Genomic DNA, 9,459 nt, shown 5'->3' on the forward strand with positions numbered 1-9,459 from the left:
ACATGGCCTAGAACTTGAGTCTAGCTTTTCCTTAAGTTCATAATTAGATCTTTGGATCTCCAAACTCGTATAGGTTGATATTTACTCTTGGACAGTATAACAATGATCTAAAGGGTTATGGTAACAGCGGTAAGATTAGTTTAGGGTTTGTACTTCCTGTACATGGTCTTACTGGATGGAAAACATGGCAAAATTACTGTATGAGTGCTCCTTAATCTTCAAACGTTGGATTTGGTCAACAGGATGAAAGTACAACCGGGTGACCGATTGGATGCATATGAGGGGAAGACAAGTTGACACAGTTTTGTATTCTATAAACCGAAAATCTTTTTTGTCAAATGTTACCAAACTATACTTAAATAAAAATAAAAAAATGCTTAGTGGTTATGTTTCTGCTTCATTAAGGAAGATGAGAGGAAGATGGTTCTGTCTTTGAAGTCACTCCAACTCTTGAAAATCTCAATGTTTTCAAAGCGTTTGTCCAACTGTGTGAGAATTTCCTCTTCTTCATTAGCATCACAAATCTTGCGTTTTTCTGAAGGCAAAGATATGTCTTGCATGCAACTATAATTCCCAACTTGTTTTGGCCTATTAACTCAAAATGAATAATGTATTAGAGGACAATGCTACTAACAGAAAATATCCTAGTTTTCTCGAATCATGATGAGTGCTATTCACGCACACTCATCAAGCACCTAACTAGCATGAGAACCCGCGCGTTGCCGCGGGGCAGATTTTCTACTTTAATCTCTTTATGTTCGATTTTAAGTTTTTGGTTGACAAAGATAACTAAGATGTGTTTACATGAAACGAAAAATATGCGTTAAACAAATTGTTTTAGAACTTAGTTTACATTGTATGAATCTAGTTCAAGGATATGCATTTTGTATGCAGTCTTTCTACAAAACAGTATAATATCGAAATAATGGTGGATATCACTTCATCACAAAAGATCACTATGTAGGGAGCAAAAAAGGTCTTCACAGCTTCATATAAATTAGTGTCTTATCAAAAAAATGTTGTCATGTAGGAAGCAAAAATATATGCACAGCTTTATTGATCTTCTACTGACAGTGTTCTAAAGATGGTCCTTCAGTTTTCAATCTTGCTTGGCATGCACTTGATGTGATTTTGGAAGACACTCTCCTATGCACTTGTATTTTGAAGCATTGAGAAATAGATAAAATATTAATTGGTAACTGTTATACACTACGAAGCAAAAGAATAACAATTAAGAAACAAAATAAGCTCAATGCATAACATATGGCCAATCAAAGTCTTCTGATTGTCACAGTAACAATCAAACAATACTAACTCACTCATACTCATAATTTCAGAAAGATGGAATATCATGAAGGCAGGTCTGCATACATGCTCAACAATACTAACCATTTCTGGGTTGGGAACAGCATTTAAATCAAGCCTTTTCAAGAATAATCAGATTAATAAGATGTACTTTATGAGAAGGTGTACTTTTTAATTATGTTGTGGAAGTATGGTCTTAATTTTAACGATGAGGAGTTAAGAGAAGCATCAGAAATAAGTGTTATAGAGGGAGGCTGGGGCGGTAGGGAATCCTTCCCTATGTCAATATGTGATTCAAAGTTCTATAGGCATACAAAAAACAGACTCGGAAAACAATTCAGCATCAAAGATAAGAATCAACAATCTAATGACATAGGACATACACAACATGAATTTAAATGTTGATTGGTAAGCATAGAGTACCCAGCTAGTTGGAAAAGGCCTTGTTTTGCTGCAGAGCTCCCTTTATCAAGTCCACCACCAACTGTGTCCAACTTGGCTTGATGCGACGTGTAACAATGATTAGATCTTTGTATAATATGTATTTAGTGGTCCGGTATGATCTTGCCAAACTCAAATGCATCTTCAACCGAAGCGGACTCATCTGATCCATGGACTACAAACACCCTGTATATACAGAATCCCAAGTAACTTAGTCATGTAGAAGATGCAAGAAATGAAAAGAAAAAAAAATTGAGAGAAAAAAAACATACAAAGAAGCTGGAAATGGTTCATTACAGTTTCCTTGCCAGCAATCTTTGTCAATCTTGGGGCATGATTCATGCATATAGGTGCCTAGGCGATCCATAAAGCTTTCCTCAGCCATCCAAAAATTAACACTTTCTGCAAGTATAGCATTAACTAACTGTGTGAAAGCCCAGCCTATACATTCACTCTGCCCCCAGGTAGTTACTGAAAGCATCTAATCTTCTGCATTTATCTTTTTAAGCTAAAACTTTTCACTCACGAATCAGAACTATAAGTGGTACCATGATTTCAAAACCTCTATGTCTACCACACATGAAGTTGGGATAGCTTATTACCAATATCAATGAAACTTCCTTTCTGATTCTAAAAGTTGATCAGCATCCTGCACAAAAAAGTACTTCATCACTAATTGGTCTAAATCTAATTCATCAATAACCATCCAAACAATATAGTCTAGCTACTACCAAGAATTTTTCTTTGGGTATGTTTTAACAATAACAAAAGATTAAGCAAGGGTGGTGCACTGCCACTTACTCAAGAAATTGATAGGCATACCGCATTGATATCATTTTGTACAGGATGACCCTTGCTTACTGCTAGAGCCGCAGCTAGTTCTTCAGCCTATTGATTAATACAACCAGCATTAGCACCTTGAAACGAATTTTTCATAATGTATTATATATTTCCCTATGTCCAGAGTAGGAGCTTCAATTTTTGGGTAGCACATAACATATAACACAAAACATCAGTACAAAACTTCGAGAAAGTACTTCTGACCAAACTGATTCCCAGGAAACTGATACCATATGGTTATAGTAGATTACCAGTAAAACTTGATGAGACTAAATCAATCAAAACCAAAAACCCTTTTGACCCAAAACCAAACTGAAATCACATTCAAACTAAATTCCACACTCCACCAAAACAAAAACCAATAATAATAATAATAATAAAAACATTAAATTTACCTAGTCGTTCCCACTTGGTTGCCTCCTGAAACCAATTGATATTCAACACCTAAGCAAACAACTTCTTTCCATCAAAGCTGATGAAATGGGGGGGGGCGGCGGCGCGCTGGGGAACAAACAAACATAAACATAAACATTACATCATAACTGTCAGCTAAAAATAGAAGTTGATAATGAACTGCATTGTAACCAAACCAATCACAGATCAAATTTAAAAGCTCAGCAAGTCAGCATTCATTTAAACTTGGTAACACGGAGACCTTGACATTACGTAGGAAGAGAACTTTCAGCTTTAATCCTTGGCTAGTCATTACAACACCTCACACCATATCCAAGCATCAATTGAGGCTGAGCCAACTCAATTCCACTGATCAACAACTCACTGGAATAAGATTAAAAGTATCTACCTTTTCAAATAAAACAAAAACTTACAACCAAGCTCATAAAATCATCCCGATCCTTCAGTTTCTAGTTCTTCATATAAACAATAAAAAGATGCCACAACCATATTCAAATTCCATCCCATTGTCAACTGGGTATATTGAATCAACAAAACATGCAGCAGCAAAATTGTAATTGCAGTATCATCCTATGCAACCAAATGTAAAAAAGTAGACATCTTTGACTCAATCATGTAAAAACTCAGGGGTCTGAAAATTCTAAACCTCAGTTTCACAGCAAAGCATTGGATTTGGGGTATTTACCACATTTAAATTTAGGAATTTATACTTGATGCTTTCAGCTAGTGAGTGGTTGTAATTCAATCCATGAGCATTCATTCATCGTAGGACCAAGCACCCGATATTGAGTTAGAGCAGGTTGGGAAGCTTCTAATCCTGATTGATGAGCCAAGATGACCCTCTCATCAAAAAGCACCTGCAAGGCTGCAATCAATGATGAAATAAATATAATCACACTATTTCTTCACAACAGAAATCTGAAACTTGACTATAGAGATAGAGAATCTTCATAAGAGGAGCACAAAATTAAGCCTTCCTTTTTTTTGGGCAACCCTATAACCAATTCCTAGTACCTCTGACATTTTGCTTCTAACTCAAAATGAGCCGCTGGTCGCTGAAAGACAAAGATATTCCAAGATATGCTGCTAATGTCAAAACTAAACAGGATCCTGTAGAAAGTTCTGAGGCTGATTTATTAGGCAGAATTTTTTTGAATATGCAGGGTAAATGAGAAAGTTACCATTTCAGATTTTTGTTTGGCATTGGTGGGAAAACGAAGCTGGTTCAAAATCTTGGTTTACTTTGAACGAAGTGGTGGAATGCTTTGTATGCATATATAGACCAGTAAACAATAATTCACTCCTCATGTCAAAAAATGGCATAAGTTCTTTCATTCTCTCTTTTATTTCACCACAAATTCTCTAGAATTTTCTTTAAGTCTCTCTACCCTATACTTGTTAAGAAATGCTTCACGATCCATAAAGCTGGCAAAAAAAAAAAAAAACTCATATAAAGCTATTAGCTCTCAGTTTTCCTTTCCAAAGACAAAGTTGTTATGCATATAAATTGAACCTTCACAGCAATCCTATTATATCCAAAATCATGTTAAATAAGATTTTGACGCCACTACATACCAGATTCTTTTATTTTGAAAGGACCTACACTTGATTGAGTTAACCAATTCTGTAAGTAGTTTTGATGTGAGGATTTGAATCTAATACTATTTACAACCACTTCTTTTTCTTTTTGCATGTACAGTTATGGGTTCAGGAGTTTTTAAGCTTTTTCTAATGAATTTGTATGCATTCTAAGATGGATATAGAAATACAACAAAACATCAAGGCATTTGACAGTGAAGTACCTTAGAGGTAAGCTTTTTGTGCCAGCTTGTACTACAGTTGCAGCTGATGGAGCTGCAGATGCAGCAACCACAGATAGCCCACAATTCCCTATAGAAAACAGAAATGAATGTGTGTATGCATGTATCAATATCAACCATTTCCATCTAAACTCACACATTAAAGTAAACACAGATAGAGATAAAATACAAATAATGCAAACTGAGAAACAATAGATAACCTCAAGTGAGTAGCTTCGTGCGAAGCGACTTGTACTTGCATGGCGGAGATGAAGGCGGGCAAAGCCTATGGTATCCGTTTTAGAGTGGTGGATTTTCTGAGGAAGAACCATCGGGTGACCCGGCAGAGTCGTTTTGGGAGCTTGAAACCTCTCATTTTTCTCATGCTCGGCAGAAGAAATGAAATTGAGGAATTGGGTGTTTTGAGCGTTTGGGTTGTTTCAATTTTGGGTTAGAGATAATGGAATTTGCTCAGGTTATCTGCTTCGGACATGGTAAGTCGTGAAAGAGTCGAGAAGATTTCAGAGTGAGAAGTGGCTAACCTCGTGCCGACTGATCAAATGCAGGTTAGAGATGAACTCCAGTATTCGGCCACTTTCTTCGGTATTCCCTCTGCTCTTTCTCTTTCTCTTTCTACCTCTCTGTGTAGTGAAGAAGCAAAGACACGGTAGTCGTTGTTCTGAGCTGGTAGCCAGGCGTCGCAGCAACAGAACGGAGGCAGGGGAAAAATAATCTTTTTCAAATAACGGCTCGGCATGAGCCGGTACTGTTACTAAGCCGTCACTGTTCTTAAGCTACAGTACACGAACACTTATATATAGAATTTCACCATTTATAAGGAAGGTGCTAAAATAATACTACTCGAATAATTTCATCAAAAATGGGCTAAAAACTAATGAGAAACAAAATCACGATCAATGTCTTAGTGGATGAGAAAGATCAGGAAAATTCAGACATCGGTTTTTAGCCGATGTCCAATATAATTATACAGATCAGTTTCTTACTTGATTTCAATGTATAAAATGAGTCTGGACATCAGTTGATTTGTAAAAAACTGATTTCATTTCTTATTATGGCATCATTTCCGTCAAGCTTTCGATTTCTTTATCCATATTTGACATATGCGTTTTAGGTAGAATCGATGTCTCTATCTTTCTGTAACATTAGTTTTGTTTTTTCAAGTGGTTTGTGTATCATTATTTTACATCAGTTTTAAGTCTAAAAGTGATTTGTTTCTATACAGAGACATCAGTTCATTCATTTATAAGTTGTAGAAATCATCAAAATGAGAATACAAATAGTTAAGCTCCATAAGAAAATTACCATTGATAAAAAGATAGTACAAATTATAGGGAGAAGGGGCCTTATTTTCCGAATGCAACAAAAGAAAAGAGCCATGAGAGAATACACCGTCCTTATAAAACTAAGATAACAACAGTGAAGTAAATTACCGAAGATAAAGCGGTCAAGACTCTAGCTTATTAGCTAAGTATTTATAGACTAGAAGGCTTTCAGGTTCTGAGCAACTTCGAACCAACAATCTAACCAAATTTTTGTGTTCCACAGTGTTTATAATGTTGATTCCATTATAGAAATTTGCTGCTCTATGCCTGTTGTTAAAGAAAAGCCTCTTCACTAGCTGCAATCTCTCTCCCATTAGGCAAAACTCCCTGCAAATATGAAACTAACCAATTAGTTTCTGCAATCATAATAAAACATTTTATTCCAGTTCAAAGCATATGGAGAACAGCTAACCTTATAAACTGTTCTGAAACCTCATTGTCCAAGCTTTTTGTCATTGCCAAAAGATTATGTGGCCTTTTCAATTGTATAGTACTCAAAGTTTAATCTACCGTCATTGTGGCTTTTTGCCACCTTTTCTTCATCATTGAAATATAAGAAAAGAACCCATGAAAAAAAAAACATTACGAAAACATTGGAGAATTGCTAGTAGTTGCTTATGAGGGGATGGGGTTTGGGTATTAACCTTATTCATATTGAACCGTAGTAGAAAAGATTAATGAGCTCAGAATCAATAGAAAGTATGGGAACATATCTTTTGCAAAACAACAAGGGCCAGTTCCTAAAGCAAATCAATGGGCTCGGTAGTATCCAGCTACAGAAACCCATGAAGAAACTAAAAGTGGGTCTTCAAAATTACCAACCAAGCTGCATTAAAAGAAAGGGACCCATTCGAACAATTTTACCATAAAAACCCAAAAGAATTTCTTAACAGTCCCAAAACCCCTTGGTCTATTCTTTAATGAAAATAAAACAAAAACCCCGAAATTCATACCTTTGAGCTTTAAGAAGGCCATGTGCAGGCACCTTTGTGCATCTAGTTTTGCATTTGGTCCGGTCTTGTCGACTTAATTCTCAGTGGATCTAGTTGTACATCAATTGAGGTCTCTAGGCAATTAGATTTATTGGTTAAGAGTAGGTTGAGAGGGTCGGATCCTTTTAGCGCCTCTGGCGTAGTACCAAAGAGGGATCTCGCTATGTCTATGTATTGATTGTATAATGAGTGGGTTTATTTTCTATGTACCATTGTGGGTACTACCACTATCTTCTTATCTGTCTAAATGGCAGCGGAACGGTATGTAATGGCCTATTCTGGCTTTTGATGAATATAAATTCGCCCTACTGGCTAGATTATTAAAAAAAAAAAAAAACTACATTAAAGACCAAACTTTCTGCATTGGGTAATTAAACAGAACCCATAATCTCCGAGAACAACTGAGCAAAAAAAACTCCAATATATGTATCATAAATAATTTACAAAAAAAAAAAATCCAATATAATTTTCCATTTTACCATTGGAAAATTGAGACTAGTAACGACACCAACTATTTGTTTCCTCAGTTACTTAGTTGCTTGCAAGTTGCAATGCGTCCAGCAATAACTACAAGCATAATAGCTAACAGTCTAACAATTAGCAAAGTACCAAATCAAAGGAACAAACCTCTTGCATAATAGCATTTCCTGAAAGGCTCAGGTCAAGAATGACACAAATTATAGAAGAATCAATGTTTTCTTGCTTGGGTGGATTGATGGTAAGGGCGGGCGTAGTTCGGGTCAGATCGGTGTTGAGCCCAAAACGTTTCTGTATCGCCCAATTCTGTTGGGCCAAATCTCAAACCATGACTCAATTATTTCTGAGATGGACCCACATGTTCGGCGGGCAGAAATAGCAGTTCAGCCCCATTTCGGTTTCGGGTTTGTTTAATGGGCTTAAATTTTTTTTTTTTAACAAAATTCTTTTAATCAATTGTCTAATATCCCGATCCAATTTCAAATTTAGTAACATATTTAAGGCCCAATTTCAATTTAGCAATAGGTTTTAGACTTCAACAAAGATCAATTCCAATTCTTCAGGATTTAGTATGAACAAACAATTGAAAGCTAAGCTTGAAGAAGACGAAAAGAGAGAGAAAATATCTGTAACTAATTTCTGGTAAAATGGTTTTTGGAAAACATGAGGTTATTACAGCTGAATATGGGGTATTTATAGTAACAGAAAGCCTAAATTAACGAACAGGATTGTGACACTTGTCAGTCATCTGAGTAACACGATTAACTCCTAACTAACTCTTCTAACTATTATGTTTACACTAACAGCCCCCCTCAGCTGGATGGAGGTGAAACCACCATCAAGCTGTTGCAAAGATACATATGCTGAGGAGAACATAGACCTTTGGTGAACAAATCAGCAAGTTGTTCAAGGGTGGAGACAAATTGGAGTGAAATGGAGCCATCTTTAACCTTATCCTAGGTGAAATGAACATCAACTTCGACATGCTTGAGTTTGGAATGATGCACAGGATTTGAAGCTAAAGCTAGAGCAGAGATGTTATCACAGTGAAGAGTTGGAACGTGTGAAAGTGGGAGCTGCAGATCAGTGAGCAACTGCTTGAGCAATTGAAGTTCAGAAGTAGTGTCGGCCATACTTCTATATTCTGCCTCTGTAGAAGACCGAGAAACAGCATTCTGCTTTCGACTACACCATGACACAGGAGACTGATTCAGTAAGATAATAAGGCCAGTAGTAGACCTTTGATCATTAGGGTCCCCAGCCCAGTCGGCATCACAGTAGGCCTGTAGACACAATGGTGTATTGTCAGACTGCCTCTTGAACAGAATTCCATGATGCAAAGTGCCTTTGACATATCTCAGTATACGTTTTGCAGCATTAAGATGAGCATCAGTGGGATTATGAAGAAATTGATAGATAGTATTAACACTGCACACAATGTCTGGCCTAGTAAATGTTAGATACTGTAGACAACCAACCAAACTTCGAAAATAAGGAATATCACATGAAGCAAGTGGGGTACCACTATCCTTGAGAAGTTTGACCCCTGATTGCCAAGGTGTGAGATGAGAATGACAATTATCCATACCAGCCTTGTGCAATACGTCTCTGGCTTATTTCTATTGAGATAGAAAATACCATTTCTGCTATATTTAATTTCCAGACCAAGGAAGAAATGCAGATCTTCCAAGTCCTTCATATCAAACTCATGTTGTAAAGCCTTCTTAACCTCAGTAATCAAACACTCATCATTACCAGTTAATATGATATCATCAACATACAGTAAAAGATAGACTTTGGAGGAACCTGAGTTTCAAATAAATAAGGATGGATCTGCATGAGAACACT

At 36.5% G+C, this 9,459-nt stretch overlaps 1 long non-coding RNA gene across 4 annotated transcripts; it reads right to left on the reverse strand.

Moving 5' to 3' along the window:
• Nucleotides 1-705: 705 nt before the first annotated feature.
• LOC112202242 lies at nt 706-5,557 on the reverse strand. Of its 4 annotated transcripts, XR_005800469.1 has the most exons (9): nt 5,021-5,557; nt 4,803-4,890; nt 3,686-3,865; nt 2,982-3,087; nt 2,548-2,634; nt 2,349-2,395; nt 2,019-2,148; nt 1,729-1,932; nt 706-1,153 (listed from the first exon to the last, which is right to left on the reverse strand). It is a non-coding gene; the product is annotated as an uncharacterized LOC112202242 (long non-coding RNA). The 4 variants fall into 4 exon arrangements; XR_005800467.1 differs by having other exon boundaries at nt 706-1,932; nt 3,686-3,857; XR_005800468.1 differs by having other exon boundaries at nt 706-1,932; nt 2,569-2,634.
• Nucleotides 5,558-9,459: the final 3,902 nt, after the last annotated feature.

This window comes from Rosa chinensis, chromosome 5, assembly GCF_002994745.2.
Source record: "Rosa chinensis cultivar Old Blush chromosome 5, RchiOBHm-V2, whole genome shotgun sequence".
Taxonomy (NCBI): domain Eukaryota; kingdom Viridiplantae; phylum Streptophyta; class Magnoliopsida; order Rosales; family Rosaceae; genus Rosa; species Rosa chinensis.